Source organism: Natrix helvetica (genome assembly GCF_964273705.1).
Source record: "Natrix helvetica genome assembly, chromosome: W".
Taxonomy (NCBI): Eukaryota; Metazoa; Chordata; class Lepidosauria; order Squamata; family Natricidae; genus Natrix; species Natrix helvetica.
In genome coordinates, this window is record NC_138555.1 from 33984790 (window position 1) to 34004685 (window position 19896).

The following is a 19896-nucleotide window of genomic DNA, read 5'->3' on the forward strand; positions in this document are numbered from 1 at the left end:
TCCTAGCTTCAGGAAGTTTCAAATGATATGGAGTTTAAGGGCCCCCACCTCAGTGTCTTTGTCTTGGACTCACCCCTCCTTCTCTCCACAGCTCCAATCCTAGCTTCAGGAAGTTTCAAATGATATGGAGTTTAAGGGCCCCCACCTCAGTGTCTTTGTCTTGTGACTCACCCCCTCCTTCTCTCCAGCAGCTCCAATCCTAGCTTCAGGAAGTTTCAAATGATATGGAGTTTAAGGGCCCCCACCTCAGTGTCTTTGTCTTGTGACTCACCCCCTCCTTCTCTCCAGCAGCTCCAATCCTAGCTTCAGGAAGTTTCAAATGATATGGAGTTTAAGGGCCCCCACCTCAGTGTCTTTGTCTTGTGACTCACCCCCTCCTTCTCTCCAGCAGCTCCAATCCTAGCTTCAGGAAGTTTCAAATGATATGGAGTTTAAGGGCCCCCACCTCAGTGTCTTTGTCTTGTGACTCACCCCCTCCTTCTCTCCAGCAGCTCCAATCCTAGCTTCAGGAAGTTTCAAATGATATGGAGTTTAAGGGCCCCCACCTCAGTGTCTTTGTCTTGTGACTCACCCCCTCCTTCTCTCCAGCAGCTCCAATCCTAGCTTCAGGAAGTTTCAAATGATATGGAGTTTAAGGGCCCCCACCTCAGTGTCTTTGTCTTGTGACTCACCCCCTCCTTCTCTCCAGCAGCTCCAATCCTAGCTTCAGGAAGTTTCAAATGATATGGAGTTTAAGGGCCCCCACCTCAGTGTCTTTGTCTTGTGACTCACCCCCTCCTTCTCTCCAGCAGCTCCAATCCTAGCTTCAGGAAGTTTCAAATGATATGGAGTTTAAGGGCCCCCACCTCAGTGTCTTTGTCTTGTGACTCACCCCCTCCTTCTCTCCAGCAGCTCCAATCCTAGCTTCAGGAAGTTTCAAATGATATGGAGTTTAAGGGCCCCCACCTCAGTGTCTTTGTCTTGTGACTCACCCCCTCCTTCTCTCCAGCAGCTCCAATCCTAGCTTCAGGAAGTTTCAAATGATATGGAGTTTAAGGGCCCCCACCTCAGTGTCTTTGTCTTGTGACTCACCCCCTCCTTCTCTCCAGCAGCTCCAATCCTAGCTTCAGGAAGTTTCAAATGATATGGAGTTTAAGGGCCCCCACCTCAGTGTCTTTGTCTTGTGACTCACCCCCTCCTTCTCTCCAGCAGCTCCAATCCTAGCTTCAGGAAGTTTCAAATGATATGGAGTTTAAGGGCCCCCACCTCAGTGTCTTTGTCTTGTGACTCACCCCCTCCTTCTCTCCAGCAGCTCCAATCCTAGCTTCAGGAAGATTCAAATGATATGGAGTTTAAGGGCCCCCACCTCAGTGTCTTTGTTTTGTGACTCACCCCCTCCTTCTCTCCAGCAGCTCCAATCCTAGCTTCAGGAAGTTTCAAATGATATGGAGTTTAAGGGCCCCCACCTCAGTGTCTTTGTCTTGTGACTCACCCCCTCCTTCTCTCCAGCAGCTCCAATCCTAGCTTCAGGAAGTTTCAAATGATATGGAGTTTAAGGGCCCCCACCTCAGTGTCTTTGTCTTGTGACTCACCCCCTCCTTCTCTCCAGCAGCTCCAATCCTAGCTTCAGGAAGTTTCAAATGATATGGAGTTTAAGGGCCCCCACCTCAGTGTCTTTGTCTTGTGACTCACCCCCTCCTTCTCTCCAGCAGCTCCAATCCTAGCTTCAGGAAGATTCAAATGATATGGAGTTTAAGGGCCCCCACCTCAGTGTCTTTGTCTTGTGACTCACCCCCTCCTTCTCTCCAGCAGCTCCAATCCTAGCTTCAGGAAGTTTCAAATGATATGGAGTTTAAGGGCCCCCACCTCAGTGTCTTTGTCTTGTGACTCACCCCCTCCTTCTCTCCAGCAGCTCCAATCCTAGCTTCAGGAAGTTTCAAATGATATGGAGTTTAAGGGCCCCCACCTCAGTGTCTTTGTCTTGTGACTCACCCCCTCCTTCTCTCCAGCAGCTCCAATCCTAGCTTCAGGAAGATTCAAATGATATGGAGTTTAAGGGCCCCCACCTCAGTGTCTTTGTCTTGTGACTCACCCCCTCCTTCTCTCCAGCAGCTCCAATCCTAGCTTCAGGAAGTTTCAAATGATATGGAGTTTAAGGGCCCCCACCTCAGTGTCTTTGTTTTGTGACTCACCCCCTCCTTCTCTCCAGCAGCTCCAATCCTAGCTTCAGGAAGTTTCAAATGATATGGAGTTTAAGGGCCCCCACCTCAGTGTCTTTGTCTTGTGACTCACCCCCTCCTTCTCTCCAGCAGCTCCAATCCTAGCTTCAGGAAGTTTCAAATGATATGGAGTTTAAGGGCCCCCACCTCAGTGTCTTTGTCTTGTGACTCACCCCCTCCTTCTCTCCAGCAGCTCCAATCCTAGCTTCAGGAAGATTCAAATGATATGGAGTTTAAGGGCCCCCACCTCAGTGTCTTTGTCTTGTGACTCACCCCCTCCTTCTCTCCAGCAGCTCCAATCCTAGCTTCAGGAAGTTTCAAATGATATGGAGTTTAAGGGCCCCCACCTCAGTGTCTTTGTCTTGTGACTCACCCCCTCCTTCTCTCCAGCAGCTCCAATCCTAGCTTCAGGAAGTTTCAAATGATATGGAGTTTAAGGGCCCCCACCTCAGTGTCTTTGTCTTGTGACTCACCCCCTCCTTCTCTCCAGCAGCTCCAATCCTAGCTTCAGGAAGATTCAAATGATATGGAGTTTAAGGGCCCCCACCTCAGTGTCTTTGTTTTGTGACTCACCCCCTCCTTCTCTCCAGCAGCTCCAATCCTAGCTTCAGGAAGTTTCAAATGATATGGAGTTTAAGGGCCCCCACCTCAGTGTCTTTGTCTTGTGACTCACCCCCTCCTTCTCTCCAGCAGCTCCAATCCTAGCTTCAGGAAGTTTCAAATGATATGGAGTTTAAGGGCCCCCACCTCAGTGTCTTTGTCTTGTGACTCACCCCCTCCTTCTCTCCAGCAGCTCCAATCCTAGCTTCAGGAAGATTCAAATGATATGGAGTTTAAGGGCCCCCACCTCAGTGTCTTTGTCTTGTGACTCACCCCCTCCTTCTCTCCAGCAGCTCCAATCCTAGCTTCAGGAAGTTTCAAATGATATGGAGTTTAAGGGCCCCCACCTCAGTGTCTTTGTCTTGTGACTCACCCCCTCCTTCTCTCCAGCAGCTCCAATCCTAGCTTCAGGAAGTTTCAAATGATATGGAGTTTAAGGGCCCCCACCTCAGTGTCTTTGTCTTGTGACTCACCCCCTCCTTCTCTCCAGCAGCTCCAATCCTAGCTTCAGGAAGTTTCAAATGATATGGAGTTTAAGGGCCCCCACCTCAGTGTCTTTGTTTTGTGACTCACCCCCTCCTTCTCTCCAGCAGCTCCAATCCTAGCTTCAGGAAGTTTCAAATGATATGGAGTTTAAGGGCCCCCACCTCAGTGTCTTTGTCTTGTGACTCACCCCCTCCTTCTCTCCAGCAGCTCCAATCCTAGCTTCAGGAAGATTCAAATGATATGGAGTTTAAGGGCCCCCACCTCAGTGTCTTTGTTTTGTGACTCACCCCCTCCTTCTCTCCAGCAGCTCCAATCCTAGCTTCAGGAAGTTTCAAATGATATGGAGTTTAAGGGCCCCCACCTCAGTGTCTTTGTCTTGTGACTCACCCCCTCCTTCTCTCCAGCAGCTCCAATCCTAGCTTCAGGAAGTTTCAAATGATATGGAGTTTAAGGGCCCCCACCTCAGTGTCTTTGTCTTGTGACTCACCCCCTCCTTCTCTCCAGCAGCTCCAATCCTAGCTTCAGGAAGTTTCAAATGATATGGAGTTTAAGGGCCCCCACCTCAGTGTCTTTGTCTTGTGACTCACCCCCTCCTTCTCTCCAGCAGCTCCAATCCTAGCTTCAGGAAGATTCAAATGATATGGAGTTTAAGGGCCCCCACCTCAGTGTCTTTGTCTTGTGACTCACCCCCTCCTTCTCTCCAGCAGCTCCAATCCTAGCTTCAGGAAGATTCAAATGATATGGAGTTTAAGGGCCCCCACCTCAGTGTCTTTGTCTTGTGACTCACCCCCTCCTTCTCTCCAGCAGCTCCAATCCTAGCTTCAGGAAGTTTCAAATGATATGGAGTTTAAGGGCCCCCACCTCAGTGTCTTTGTCTTGTGACTCACCCCCTCCTTCTCTCCAGCAGCTCCAATCCTAGCTTCAGGAAGTTTCAAATGATATGGAGTTTAAGGGCCCCCACCTCAGTGTCTTTGTCTTGTGACTCACCCCCTCCTTCTCTCCAGCAGCTCCAATCCTAGCTTCAGGAAGATTCAAATGATATGGAGTTTAAGGGCCCCCACCTCAGTGTCTTTGTTTTGTGACTCACCCCCTCCTTCTCTCCAGCAGCTCCAATCCTAGCTTCAGGAAGTTTCAAATGATATGGAGTTTAAGGGCCCCCACCTCAGTGTCTTTGTCTTGTGACTCACCCCCTCCTTCTCTCCAGCAGCTCCAATCCTAGCTTCAGGAAGTTTCAAATGATATGGAGTTTAAGGGCCCCCACCTCAGTGTCTTTGTCTTGTGACTCACCCCCTCCTTCTCTCCAGCAGCTCCAATCCTAGCTTCAGGAAGATTCAAATGATATGGAGTTTAAGGGCCCCCACCTCAGTGTCTTTGTCTTGTGACTCACCCCCTCCTTCTCTCCAGCAGCTCCAATCCTAGCTTCAGGAAGTTTCAAATGATATGGAGTTTAAGGGCCCCCACCTCAGTGTCTTTGTCTTGTGACTCACCCCCTCCTTCTCTCCAGCAGCTCCAATCCTAGCTTCAGGAAGTTTCAAATGATATGGAGTTTAAGGGCCCCCACCTCAGTGTCTTTGTCTTGTGACTCACCCCCTCCTTCTCTCCAGCAGCTCCAATCCTAGCTTCAGGAAGTTTCAAATGATATGGAGTTTAAGGGCCCCCACCTCAGTGTCTTTGTCTTGTGACTCACCCCCTCCTTCTCTCCAGCAGCTCCAATCCTAGCTTCAGGAAGATTCAAATGATATGGAGTTTAAGGGCCCCCACCTCAGTGTCTTTGTTTTGTGACTCACCCCCTCCTTCTCTCCAGCAGCTCCAATCCTAGCTTCAGGAAGTTTCAAATGATATGGAGTTTAAGGGCCCCCACCTCAGTGTCTTTGTCTTGTGACTCACCCCCTCCTTCTCTCCAGCAGCTCCAATCCTAGCTTCAGGAAGTTTCAAATGATATGGAGTTTAAGGGCCCCCACCTCAGTGTCTTTGTCTTGTGACTCACCCCCTCCTTCTCTCCAGCAGCTCCAATCCTAGCTTCAGGAAGATTCAAATGATATGGAGTTTAAGGGCCCCCACCTCAGTGTCTTTGTCTTGTGACTCACCCCCTCCTTCTCTCCAGCAGCTCCAATCCTAGCTTCAGGAAGTTTCAAATGATATGGAGTTTAAGGGCCCCCACCTCAGTGTCTTTGTCTTGTGACTCACCCCCTCCTTCTCTCCAGCAGCTCCAATCCTAGCTTCAGGAAGTTTCAAATGATATGGAGTTTAAGGGCCCCCACCTCAGTGTCTTTGTCTTGTGACTCACCCCCTCCTTCTCTCCAGCAGCTCCAATCCTAGCTTCAGGAAGATTCAAATGATCAAGTGTTTGGATGTGCACCGGCTGTGAGTCTTAAAACCGTTCGAGTGAATCCAGGAAGAGGGAACAGGCAGAGGGAATGGAACTGTGTGGATGTGCACCGGCTGTGAGTCATAAAACCGTCTACGTGAATCCAGGAAGAGGGAAGAGGGAGAGGGGGTGGAAGTGTGTGGATGTGCACCGGCTGTGAGTCTTAAAACCGTTTGAGTGAATCCAGGAAGAGGGAAGAGGCAGAGGGGCTGGAAGTGTGTGAATGTGCACCGGCTGTGAGTCTTAAAACCGTTCGAGTGAATCCAGGAAGAGGGAACAGGCAGAGGGGATGGAAGTGTGTGGATGTGCACCAGCTGTGAGTCTTAAAACCGTTTGGGTAAATCCAGGAAGAGGGAAGAGGCAGAGGGGCTGGAAGTGTTTGTGCTGTGCACAGGCTGTGAGTCTAAAGAACGTCTGAGTGAATCCAGGAAGAGGGAAGAGGGAGAGGGGCTGGAAGTGTGTGTGCTGTGCACACGCTTTGAGTCTTAAGAACATCTGAGTGAATCCAGGAAGAGGGAAGAGGCAGAGGCGCTGGAAGCGTGTGGATATGCACAGGCAGTGAGTCTTAAGAACGTCTGAATGAATCCAGGAAGAGGGAAGAGGCAGAGGGGCTGGAAGTGTTTGGATGTGCACCGGCTGTGAGTCTTAAAACCGTTCGAGTGAATCCAGGAAGAGGGAACAGGCAGAGGGAATGGAACTGTGTGGATGTGCACCGGCTGTGAGTCATAAAACCGTCTACGTGAATCCAGGAAGAGGGAAGAGGGAGAGGGGGTGGAAGTGTGTGGATGTGCACCGGCTTTGAGTCTTAAGATCGTCTGAGTGAATCCAGGAAGAGAGAAGAGGCAGAGGGGCTGGAAGTGTTTGTGCTGTGCACAGGCTGTGAGTCTAAAGAACGTCTGAGTGAATCCAGGAAGAGGGAAGAGGGAGAGGGGCTGGAAGTGTGTGTGCTGTGCACAGGCTTTGAGTCTTAAGAACATCTGAGTGAATCCAGGAAGAGGGAAGAGGCAGAGGCGCTGGAAGTGTGTGAATGTGCACCGGCTGTGAGTCTTAAAACCGTTCGAGTGAATCCAGGAAGAGGGAACAGGCAGAGGGGATGGAAGTGTGTGGATGTACACCAGCTGTGAGTCTTAAAACCGTCTGATTGAATCCAGGAAGAGGGAAGAGGCAGATAGGCTGGAAGTGTGTGGATGTGCACTGGCTGTGAGTCTTAAGAACGTTTGAGTGAATCCAGGAAGAGGGAAGAGGCAGAGGGGTTGGAAGTGTGTGGATGTGCACCAGCTGTGAGTCTTAAAACCGTTCGAGTGAATCCAGGAAGAGGGAACAGGCAGAGGGTTTGGAACTGTGTGGATGTGCACCGGCTGTGAGTCATAAAACCGTCTACGTGAATCCAGGAAGAGGGAAGAGGGAGAGGGGGTGGAAGTGTGTGGATGTGCACCGGCTTTGAGTCTTAAGATCGTCTGAGTGAATCCAGGAAGAGGGAAGACGCAGAGGGGCTGGAAGTGTGTGTGCTGTGCACAGGCAGTGAGTCTTAAGAACGTCTGAATGAATCCAGGAAGAGGGAACAGGCAGAGGGGATGGAAGTGTGTGGATGTGTACCAGCTGTGAGTCTTAAAACCGTCTGATTGAATCCAGGAAGAGAGAAGAGGCAGAGGGGCTGGAAGTGTTTGTGCTGTGCACAGGCTGTGAGTCTAAAGAATGTCTGAGTGAATCCAGGAAGAGGGAAGAGGGAGAGGGGCTGGAAGTGTGTGTGCTGTGCACAGGCTTTGAGTCTTAAGAACATCTGAGTGAATCCAGGAAGAGGGAAGAGGCAGAGGCGCTGGAAGTTTGTGAATGTGCACCGGCTGTGAGTCTTAAAACCGTTCGAGTGAATCCAGGAAGAGGGAACAGGCAGAGGGGATGGAAGTGTGTGGATGTACACCAGCTGTGAGTCTTAAAACCGTCTGATTGAATCCAGGAAGAGGGAAGAGGCAGATAGGCTGGAAGTGTGTGGATGTGCACCGGCTGTGAGTCTTAAGAACGTTTGAGTGAATCCAGGAAGAGGGAAGAGGCAGAGGTGCTGGAAGTGTGTGGATGTGCAGCGGCTGTGAGTCTTAAAACCGTCTGAGTGAATCCAGGATGAGGGAAGAGACAGAGGGGATGGAAGTGTGTGGGTGTGCATAGACTGTGAGTCATAAAACCGTCTACGTGAATCCAGGAAGAGGGAAGTGGGAGAGGGGCTGGAAGTGTGTGTGCTGTGCACAGGCTGTGAGTCTTAAGAACGTCTGAGTGAAGCCAGGAAGAGGGAAGAGGCAGAGGGGCTGGAAGTGTGTGGATTTGCACCAGCTGTGAGTCTTAAGAACGTCTGAATGAATCCAGGAAGAGGGAAGAGGCAGAGGGGCTGATAGTGTGTGGATGTGCACCGGCTGTGAGTCATAAAACCGTCTACGTGAATCCAGGAAGAGGGAAGTGGGAGAGGGGCTGGAAGTGTGTGTGCTGTGCACAGGCTGTGAGTCTTAAGAACGTCTGAGTGAAGCCAGGAAGAGGGAAGAGGTAGATGGGCTGGAAGTGTGTGGATCTGCACCAGCTGTGAGTCTTAAGAACGTCTGAATGAATCCAGGAAGAGGGAAGAGGCAGAGGGGCTGGAAGTGTGTGGATGTGCAGCGGCTGTGAGTCTTAAAACCGTCTGAGTGAATCCAGGATGAGGGAAGAGACAGAGGGGCTGGAAGTGTGTGGGTGTGCATAGACTGTGAGTCATAAAACCGTCTACGTGAATCCAGGAAGAGGGAAGTGGGAGAGGGGCTGGAAGTGTGTGTGCTGTGCACAGGCTGTGAGTCTTAAGAACGTCTGAGTGAAGCCAGGAAGAGGGAAGAGGCAGAGGGGCTGGAAGTGTGTGGATGTGCACCAGCTGTGAGTCTTAAGAACGTCTGAATGAATCCAGGAAGAGGGAAGAGGCAGAGGGGCTGATAGTGTGTGGATGTGCACCGGCTGTGAGTCATAAAACCGTCTACGTGAATCCAGGAAGAGGGAAGAGGGAGAGGGGGTGGAAGTGTGTGGATGTCCACAGGCTATGAGTCTTAAAACCGTCTGATTGAATCCAGGAAGAGGGAAGAGGCAGAGAGGCTGGAAGTGTGTGGATGTGCACCGGCTGTGAGTCTTAAGAACGTTTGAGTGAATCCAGGAAGAGGGAAGAGGCAGAGGGGTTGGAAGTGTGTGGATGTGCACCAGCTGTGAGTCTTAAAATCATTTGGGTGAATCCAGGAAGAGGGAAGAGGCAGAGGGGCTGGAAGTGTGTGGATGTGCAGCGGCTGTGAGTCTTAAAACCGTCTGAGTGAATCCAGGATGAGGGAAGAGACAGAGGGGATGGAAGTGTGTGGGTGTGCATAGACTGTGAGTCATAAAACCGTCTACGTGAATCCAGGAAGAGGGAAGTGGGAGAGGGGCTGGAAGTGTGTGTGCTGTGCACAGGCTGTGACTCTTAAGAACGTCTGACTGAAGCCAGGAAGAGGGAAGAGGCAGAGGGGCTGGAAGTGTGTGGATGTACACCGGCTGTGAGTCTTAAAACCGTTTGAGTGAATCCAGGAAGAGGGAAGAGGCAGAGGGGCTGGAAGTGTGTGGATGTGCACCGGCTGTGAGTCTTAAAACCGTTCGAGTGAATCCAGGAAGAGGGAACAGGCAGAGGGGATGGAAGTGTGTGGATATGCACCGGCTGTGAGTCTTAAAAGTGTTTGAGTGAATCCAGGAAGAGGGAAGTGGCAGAGGGGCAGGAAGTGTGTGGATGTGCACCGGCTGTGAGTCTTAAAAGTGTTTGAGTGAATCCAGGAAGAGGGAACAGGCAGAGGGGATGGAAGTGTGTGGATGTGCACAGGCAGTGAGTCTTAAGAACGTCTGATTGAATCCAGGAAGAGGGAAGAGGCAGAGGGGCTGGAAGTGTTTGGATGTGCACCGGCTGTGAGTCTTAAAACCGTTCGAGTGAATCCAGGAAGAGGGAACAGGCAGAGGGGATGGAAGTGTGTGGATGTGCACCGGCTGTGAGTCATAAAACCGTCTACGTGAATCCAGGAAGAGGGAAGAGGGAGAGGGGGTGGAAGTGTGTGGATGTGCACCGGCTGTGAGTCTTAAGAACGTCTGAATGAATCCAGGAAGAGGGAAGAGGCAGAGGGGCTGGAAGTGTGTGGATGTGCAGCGGCTGTGAGTCTTAAAACCGTCTGAGTGAATCCAGGATGAGGGAAGAGACAGAGGGGCTGGAAGTGTGTGGGTGTGCATAGACTGTGAGTCATAAAACCGTCTACGTGAATCCAGGAAGAGGGAAGTGGGAGAGGGGCTGGAAGTGTGTGTGCTGTGCACAGGCTGTGAGTCTTAAGAACGTCTGAGTGAAGCCAGGAAGAGGGAAGAGGCAGAGGGGCTGGAAGTGTGTGGATGTGCACCAGCTGTGAGTCTTAAGAACGTCTGAATGAATCCAGGAAGAGGGAAGAGGCAGAGGGGCTGGAAGTGTGTGGATGTGCACCGGCTGTGAGTCATAAAACCGTCTACGTGAATCCAGGAAGAGGGAAGAGGGAGAGGGGGTGGAAGTGTGTGGATGTCCACTGGCTATGAGTCTTAAAACCGTCTGATTGAATCCAGGAAGAGGGAAGAGACAGAGAGGCTGGAAGTGTGTGGATGTGCACCGGCTGTGAGTCTTAAGAACGTTTGAGTGAATCCAGGAAGAGGGAAGAGGCAGAGGGGTTGGAAGTGTGTGGATGTGCACCAGCTGTGAGTCTTAAAATCGTTTGGGTGAATCCAGGAAGAGGGAAGAGGCAGAGGGGCTGGAAGTGTGTGGATGTGCACCAGCTGTGAGTCTTAAAATCGTTTGGGTGAATCCAGGAAGAGGGAAGAGGCAGAGGGGCTGGAAGTGTGTGGATGTGCAGCGGCTGTGAGTCTTAAAACCGTCTGAGTGAATCCAGGATGAGGGAAGAGACAGAGGGGATGGAAGTGTGTGGGTGTGCATAGACTGTGAGTCATAAAACCGTCTACGTGAATCCAGGAAGAGGGAAGTGGGAGAGGGGCTGAAAGTGTGTGTGCTGTGCACAGGCTGTGAGTCTTAAGAACGTCTGAGTGAAGCCAGGAAGAGGGAAGAGGCAGAGGGGCTGGAAGTGTGTGGATGTGCACCAGCTGTGAGTCTTAAGAACGTCTGAATGAATCCAGGAAGAGGGAAGAGGCAGAGGGGCTGGAAGTGTGTGGATGTACACCGGCTGTGAGTCTTAAAACCGTTTGAGTGAATCCAGGAAGAGGGAAGAGGCAGAGGGGCTGGAAGTGTGTGGATGTGCACTGGCTGTGAGTCTTAAAACCGTTTGAGTGAATCCAGGAAGAAGGAACAGGCAGAGGGGATGGAAGTGTGTGGATATGCACCGGCTGGGAGTCTTAAAAGTGTTTGAGTGAATCCAGGAAGAGGGAAGTGGCAGAGGGGCTGGAAGTGTGTGGATGTGCACCGACTGTGAGTCTTAAAACCGTTCGAGTGAATCCAGGAAGAGGGAACAGGCAGAGGGGCAGGAAGTGTGTGGATGTGCACCGGCTGTGAGTCTTAAAACCGTTCGATTGAATCCAGGAAGAGGGAACAGGCAGAGGGGATGGAAGTGTGTGGATATACACCGGCTGTGAGTCTTAAAAGTGTTTGAGTGAATCCAGGAAGAGGGAACAGGCAGAGGGGATGGAAGTGTGTGGATGTGTACAGGCAGTGAGTCTTAAGAACGTCTGAATGAATCCAGGAAGAGGGAAGAGGCAGAGGGGCTGGAAGTGTTTGGATGTGCACCGGCTGTGAGTCTTAAAACCGTTCGAGTGAATCCAGGAAGAGGGAACAGGCAGAGGGGATGGAAGTGTGTGGATGTGCACCGGCTGTGAGTCATAAAACCATCTACGTGAATCCAGGAAGAGGGAAGAGGGAGAGGGGGTGGAAGTGTGTGGATGTGCACCGGCTGTGAGACTTAAAACCGTCTACGTGAATCCAGGAAGAGGGAAGAGGAAGAGGGGCTGGAAGTGTTTGGATGTGCACCGGCTGTGAGTCTTAAAACCGTTGGAGTGAATCCAGGAAGAGGGAAGAGGCAGAGGGGCTGGAAGTGTGTGGATGTGCACCAGCTGTGAGTCTTAAGAACGTCTGAATGAATCCAGGAAGAGGGAAGAGGCAGAGGGGCTGGAAGTGTGTGGATGTGCAGCGGCTGTGAGTCTTAAAACTGTCTGAGTGAATCCAGGATGAGGGAAGAGACAGAGGGGATGGAAGTGTGTGGGTGTGCATAGACTGTGAGTCATAAAACCGTCTACGTGAATCCAGGAAGAGGGAAGTGGGAGAGGGGCTGGAAGTGTGTGTGCTGTGCACAGGCTGTGAGTCTTAAGAACGTCTGAGTGAAGCCAGGAAGAGGGAAGAGGCAGAGGGGCTGGAAGTGTGTGGATGTGCACCAGCTGTGAGTCTTAAGAACGTCTGAATGAATCCAGGAAGAGGGAAGAGACAGAGGGGCTGGAAGTGTGTGGATGTACACCGGCTGTGAGTCTTAAAACCGTTTGAGTGAATCCAGGAAGAGGGAAGAGGCAGAGGGGCTGGAAGTGTGTGGATGTGCACCGGCTGTGAGTCTTAAAACCGTTTGAGTGAATCCAGGAAGAGGGGAGAGGCAGAGGGGCTGGAAGTGTGTGGATGTGCACCAGCTGTGAGTCTTAAGAACGTCTGAATGAATCCAGGAAGAGGGAAGAGACAGAGGGGCTGGAAGTGTGTGGATGTACACCGGCTGTGAGTCTTAAGAACGTCTGAATGAATCCAGGAAGAGGGAAGAGCCAGAGGGGCTGGAAGTGTGTGGATGTGCAGCGGCTGTGAGTCTTAAAACCATTTGAGTGAATCCAGGAAGAGGGGAGAGGCAGAGGGGATGGAAGTGTGTGGATGTGCACCGGCTGTGAGTCATAAAACCGTTTGAGTGAATCCAGGAAGAGGGAAGAGGCAGAGGGGCTGGAAGTGTGTGGATGTGCAGCGGCTGTGAGTCATAAAACCGTCTACGTGAATCCAGGAAGAGGGAAGAGGCAGAGGGGCTGGAAGTGTGTGTGCTGTGCACAGGCTGTGAGTCTTAAGAACGTCTGAGTGAAGCCAGGAAGAGGGAAGAGGCAGAGGGGATGGAAGTGTGTGGATGTGCACCAGCTGTGAGTCTTAAGAACGTCTGAATGAATCCAGGAAGAGGGAAGAGACAGAGGGGCTGTAAGTGTATGGATGTGCACCGGCTGTGAGTCTTAAGAACGTCTGAGTGAAGCCAGGAAGAGGGAAGAGGCAGAGGGGCTGGAAGTGTGTGGATGTGCACCAGCTGTGAGTCTTAAGAACGTCTGAATGAATCCAGGAAGAGGGAAGAGGCAGAGGGGCTGGAAGTGTGTGGATGTGCAGCGGCTGTGAGTCTTAAAACTGTCTGAGTGAATCCAGGATGAGGGAAGAGACAGAGGGGATGGAAGTGTGTGGGTGTGCATAGACTGTGAGTCATAAAACCGTCTACGTGAATCCAGGAAGAGGGAAGTGGGAGAGGGGCTGGAAGTGTGTGTGCTGTGCACAGGCTGTGAGTCTTAAGAACGTCTGAGTGAAGCCAGGAAGAGGGAAGAGGCAGAGGGGCTGGAAGTGTGTGGATGTGCACCAGCTGTGAGTCTTAAGAACGTCTGAATGAATCCAGGAAGAGGGAAGAGACAGAGGGGCTGGAAGTGTGTGGATGTACACCAGCTGTGAGTCTTAAAACCGTTTGAGTGAATCCAGGAAGAGGGAAGAGGCAGAGGGGCTGGAAGTGTGTGGATGTGCACCGGCTGTGAGTCTTAAAACCGTTCGAGTGAATCCAGGAAGAGGGAACAGTCAGAGGGGATGGAAGTGTGTGGATATGCACCGGCTGTGAGTCTTAAAAGTGTTTGAGTGAATCCAGGAAGAGGGAAGTGGCAGAGGGGCTGGAAGTGTGTGGATGTGCACCGGCTGTGAGTCTTAAAACCGTTAGAGTTAATCCAGGAACAGGGAAGAGGCAGAGGGGCTGGAAGTGTGTGGATGTGCACCGGCTGTGAGTCTTAAAACCGTTCGAGTGAATCCAGGAAGAGGGAACAGGCACAGGGGATGGAAGTGTGTGGATGTGCACAGGCAGTGAGTCTTAAGAACGTCTGAATGAATCCAGGAAGAGGGAAGAGGCAGAGGGGCTGGAAGTGTGTAGATGTGCAGCGGCTGTGAGTCTTAAAACCGTTTGAGTGAATCCAGGAAGAGGGGAGAGGCAGAGGGGATGGAAGTGTGTGGATGTGCACCGGCTGTGAGTCATAAAACCGTTTGAGTGAATCCAGGAAGAGGGAAGAGGCAGAGGGGCTGGAAGTGTGTGGATGTGCAGCGGCTGTGAGTCATAAGAACGTCTGAGTGAAGCCAGGAAGAGGGAAGAGGCAGAGGGGATGGAAGTGTGTGGATGTGCACCAGCTGTGAGTCTTAAGAACGTCTGAATGAATCCAGGAAGAGGGAAGAGACAGAGGGGCTGGAAGTGTGTGGATGTACACCAGCTGTGAGTCTTAAAACCGTTTGAGTGAATCCAGGAAGAGGGAAGAGGCAGAGGGGCTGGAAGTGTGTGGATGTGCACCGGCTGTGAGTCTTAAAACCGTTCGAGTGAATCCAGGAAGAGGGAACAGTCAGAGGGGATGGAAGTGTGTGGATGTGCACCGGCTGTGAGTCTTAAAACCGTTCGAGTGAATCCAGGAAGAGGGAACAGTCAGAGGGGATGGAAGTGTGTGGATATGCACCGGCTGTGAGTCTTAAAAGTGTTTGAGTGAATCCAGGAAGAGGGAAGTGGCAGAGGGGCTGGAAGTGTGTGGATGTGCACCGGCTGTGAGTCTTAAAACCGTTAGAGTTAATCCAGGAACAGGGAAGAGGCAGAGGGGCTGGAAGTGTGTGGATGTGCACCGGCTGTGAGTCTTAAAACCGTTCGAGTGAATCCAGGAAGAGGGAACAGGCACAGGGGATGGAAGTGTGTGGATGTGCACAGGCAGTGAGTCTTAAGAACGTCTGAATGAATCCAGGAAGAGGGAAGAGGCAGAGGGGCTGGAAGTGTGTAGATGTGCAGCGGCTGTGAGTCTTAAAACCGTTTGAGTGAATCCAGGAAGAGGGGAGAGGCAGAGGGGATGGAAGTGTGTGGATGTGCACCGGCTGTGAGTCATAAAACCGTTTGAGTGAATCCAGGAAGAGGGAAGAGGCAGAGGGGCTAGAAGTGTGTGGATGTGCAGCGGCTGTGAGTCATAAGAACGTCTGAGTGAAGCCAGGAAGAGGGAAGAGGCAGAGGGGATGGAAGTGTGTGGATGTGCACCAGCTGTGAGTCTTAAGAACGTCTGAATGAATCCAGGAAGAGGGAAGAGGCAGAGGGGCTGGAAGTGTGTGGATATGCACCGGCTGGGAGTCTTAAAAGTGTTTGAGTGAATCCAGGAAGAGAGAAGTGGCAGAGGGGCTGGAAGTGTGTGGATGTGCACCGACTGTGAGTCTTAAAACCGTTCGAGTGAATCCAGGAAGAGGGAACAGGCAGAGGGGATGGAAGTGTGTGGATATGCACCGGCTGTGAGTCTTAAAAGTGTTTGAGTGAATCCAGGATGAGGGAAGAGACAGAGGGGATGGAAGTGTGTGGGTGTGCATAGACTGTGAGTCATAAAACCGTCTACGTGAATCCAGGAAGAGGGAAGTGGGAGAGGGGCTGGAAGTGTGTGTGCTGTGCACAGGCTGTGAGTCTTAAGAACGTCTGAGTGAAGCCAGGAAGAGGGAAGAGGCAGAGGGGCTGGAAGTGTGTGGATGTGCACCAGCTGTGAGTCTTAAGAACGTCTGAATGAATCCAGGAAGAGGGAAGAGGCAGAGGGGCTGGAAGTGTGTGGATGTACACCGGCTGTGAGTCTTAAAACCGTTTGAGTGAATCCAGGAAGAGGGAAGAGGCAGAGGGGCTGGAAGTGTGTGGATGTGCACTGGCTGTGAGTCTTAAAACCGTTTGAGTGAATCCAGGAAGAGGGAACAGGCAGAGGGGATGGAAGTGTGTGGATGTGCAGCGGCTTTGAGTCTTAAGAACGTCTGACTGAAGCCAGGAAGAGGGAAGAGGTAGATGGGCTGGAAGTGTGTGGATGTGCACCAGCTGTGAGTCTTAAGAACGTCTGAATGAATCCAGGAAGAGGGAAGAGGCAGAGGGGCTGGAAGTGTGTGGATGTACACCGGCTGTGAGTCTTAAAACCGTTTGAGTGAATCCAGGAAGAGGGAAGAGGCAGAGGGGCTGGAAGTGTGTGGATGTGCACTGGCTGTGAGTCTTAAAACCGTTTGAGTGAATCCAGGAAGAGGGAACAGGCAGAGGGGATGGAAGTGTGTGGATGTGCAGCGGCTGTGAGTCTTAAGAACGTCTGAATGAATCCAGGAAGAGGGAAGAGGCAGAGGGGCTGGAAGTGTGTGGATGTACACCGGCTGTGAGTCTTAAAACCGTTTGAGTGAATCCAGGAAGAGGGAAGAGGCAGAGGGGCTGGAAGTGTGTGGATGTGCACCGGCTGTGAGTCTTAAAACCGTTAGAGTTAATCCAGGAACAGGGAAGAGGCAGAGGGGCTGGAAGTGTGTGGATGTGCACCGGCTGTGAGTCTTAAAACCGTTCGAGTGAATCCAGGAAGAGGGAACAGGCACAGGGGATGGAAGTGTGTGGATGTGCACAGGCAGTGAGTCTTAAGAACGTCTGAATGAATCCAGGAAGAGGGAAGAGGCAGAGGGGCTGGAAGTGTGTAGATGTGCAGCGGCTGTGAGTCTTAAAACCGTTTGAGTGAATCCAGGAAGAGGGGAGAGGCAGAGGGGATGGAAGTGTGTGGATGTGCACCGGCTGTGAGTCATAAAACCGTTTGAGTGAATCCAGGAAGAGGGAAGAGGCAGAGGGGCTAGAAGTGTGTGGATGTGCAGCGGCTGTGAGTCATAAGAACGTCTGAGTGAAGCCAGGAAGAGGGAAGAGGCAGAGGGGATGGAAGTGTGTGGATGTGCACCAGCTGTGAGTCTTAAGAACGTCTGAATGAATCCAGGAAGAGGGAAGAGGCAGAGGGGCTGGAAGTGTGTGGATATGCACCGGCTGGGAGTCTTAAAAGTGTTTGAGTGAATCCAGGAAGAGGGAAGTGGCAGAGGGGCTGGAAGTGTGTGGATGTGCACCGACTGTGAGTCTTAAAACCGTTCGAGTGAATCCAGGAAGAGGGAACAGGCAGAGGGGATGGAAGTGTGTGGATATGCACCGGCTGTGAGTCTTAAAAGTGTTTGAGTGAATCCAGGATGAGGGAAGAGACAGAGGGGATGGAAGTGTGTGGGTGTGCATAGACTGTGAGTCATAAAACCGTCTACGTGAATCCAGGAAGAGGGAAGTGGGAGAGGGGCTGGAAGTGTGTGTGCTGTGCACAGGCTGTGAGTCTTAAGAACGTCTGAGTGAAGCCAGGAAGAGGGAAGAGGCAGAGGGGCTGGAAGTGTGTGGATGTGCACCAGCTGTGAGTCTTAAGAACGTCTGAATGAATCCAGGAAGAGGGAAGAGGCAGAGGGGCTGGAAGTGTGTGGATGTACACCGGCTGTGAGTCTTAAAACCGTTTGAGTGAATCCAGGAAGAGGGAAGAGGCAGAGGGGCTGGAAGTGTGTGGATGTGCACCGGCTGTGAGTCTTAAAACCGTTCGAGTGAATCCAGGAAGAGGGAACAGGCAGAGGGGATGGAAGTGTGTGGATATGCACCGGCTGTGAGTCTTAAAAGTGTTTGAGTGAATCCAGGAAGAGGGAAGTGGCAGAGGGGCAGGAAGTGTGTGGATGTGCACAGGCAGTGAGTCTTAAGAACGTCTGAATGAATCCAGGAAGAGGGAAGAGGCAGAGGGGCTGGAAGTGTTTGGATGTGCACCGGCTGTGAGTCTTAAAACCGTTCGAGTGAATCCAGGAAGAGGGAACAGGCAGAGGGGATGGAAGTGTGTGGATGTGCACCGGCTGTGAGTCATAAAACCGTCTACGTGAATCCAGGAAGAGGGAAGAGGGAGAGGGGGTGGAAGTGTGTGGATGTGCACCGGCTGTGAGTCTTAAGAACGTCTGAGTGAATCCAGGAAGAGGGAAGAGGCAGAGGGGCTGGAAGTGTGTGTACTGTGCACAGGCAGTGAGTCTTAAGAACGTCTGAATGAATCCAGGAAGAGGGAAGAGGCAGAGGGGCTGGAAGTGTGTGGATGTGCACCGGCTGTGAGTCATAAAACCGTCTACGTGAATCCAGGAAGAGGGAAGAGGCAGAGGGGCTGGAAGTGTTTGGATGTGCACCGGCTGTGAGTCTTAAAACCGTTGGAGTGAATCCAGGAAGAGGGAACAGGCAGAGGGGATAGAAGTGTGTGGATGTGCACCAGCTGTGAGTCTTAAAACCGTCTGATTGAATCCAGGAAGAGGGAAGAGGCAGAGGGGCTGGAAGTGTGTGGATGTGCACCAGCTGTGAGTCTTAAGAACGTCTGAATGAATCCAGGAAGAGGGAAGAGGCAGAGGGGCTGGAAGTGTGTGGATGTGCAGCGGCTGTGAGTCTTAAAACCGTCTGAGTGAATCCAGGATGAGGGAAGAGACAGAGGGGATGGAAGTGTGTGGGTGTGCATAGACTGTGAGTCATAAAACCGTCTACGTGAATCCAGGAAGAGGGAAGTGGGAGAGGGGCTGGAAGTGTGTGTGCTGTGCACAGGCTGTGAGTCTTAAGAACGTCTGAGTGAAGCCAGGAAGAGGGAAGAGGCAGAGGGGCTGGAAGTGTGTGGATGTGCACAGGCTGTGAGTCTTAAGAACGTCTCAGTGAAGCCAGGAAGAGGGAAGAGGCAGAGGGGCTGGAAGTGTGTGGATGTGCACCAGCTGTGAGTCTTAAGAACCTCTGAATGAATCCAGGAAGAGGGAAGAGGCAGAGGGGCTGGAAGTGTGTGGATGTGCACCGGCTGTGAGTCATAAAACCGTCTACGTGAATCCAGGAAGAGGGAAGAGGGAGAGGGGGTGGAAGTGTGTGGATGTCCACCGGCTATGAGTCTTAAAACCGTCTGATTGAATCCAGGAAGAGGGAAGAGGCAGAGGGGATGGAAGTGTGTGGATGTGCACCGGCTGTGAGTCTTAAAACCGTTCGAGTGAATCCAGGAAGAGGGAACAGGCACAGGGGATGGAAGTGTGTGGATGTGCACAGGCAGTGAGTCTTAAGAACGTCTGAATGAATCCAGGAAGAGGGAAGAGGCAGAGGGGCTGGAAGTGTGTAGATGTGCAGCGGCTGTGAGTCTTAAAACCGTTTGAGTGAATCCAGGAAGAGGGGAGAGGCAGAGGGGATGGAAGTGTGTGGATGTGCACCGGCTGTGAGTCATAAAACCGTTTGAGTGAATCCAGGAAGAGGGAAGAGGCAGAGGGGCTAGAAGTGTGTGGATGTGCAGCGGCTGTGAGTCATAAGAACGTCTGAGTGAAGCCAGGAAGAGGGAAGAGGCAGAGGGGATGGAAGTGTGTGGATGTGCACCAGCTGTGAGTCTTAAGAACGTCTGAATGAATCCAGGAAGAGGGAAGAGGCAGAGGGGCTGGAAGTGTGTGGATATGCACCGGCTGGGAGTCTTAAAAGTGTTTGAGTGAATCCAGGAAGAGGGAAGTGGCAGAGGGGCTGGAAGTGTGTGGATGTGCACCGACTGTGAGTCTTAAAACCGTTCGAGTGAATCCAGGAAGAGGGAACAGGCAGAGGGGATGGAAGTGTGTGGATATGCACCGGCTGTGAGTCTTAAAAGTGTTTGAGTGAATCCAGGATGAGGGAAGAGACAGAGGGGATGGAAGTGTGTGGGTGTGCATAGACTGTGAGTCATAAAACCGTCTACGTGAATCCAGGAAGAGGGAAGTGGGAGAGGGGCTGGAAGTGTGTGTGCTGTGCACAGGCTGTGAGTCTTAAGAACGTCTGAGTGAAGCCAGGAAGAGGGAAGAGGCAGAGGGGCTGGAAGTGTGTGGATGTGCACCAGCTGTGAGTCTTAAGAACGTCTGAATGAATCCAGGAAGAGGGAAGAGGCAGAGGGGCTGGAAGTGTGTGGATGTACACCGGCTGTGAGTCTTAAAACCGTTTGAGTGAATCCAGGAAGAGGGAAGAGGCAGAGGGGCTGGAAGTGTGTGGATGTGCACCGGCTGTGAGTCTTAAAACCGTTCGAGTGAATCCAGGAAGAGGGAACAGGCAGAGGGGATGGAAGTGTGTGGATATGCACCGGCTGTGAGTCTTAAAAGTGTTTGAGTGAATCCAGGAAGAGGGAAGTGGCAGAGGGGCAGGAAGTGTGTGG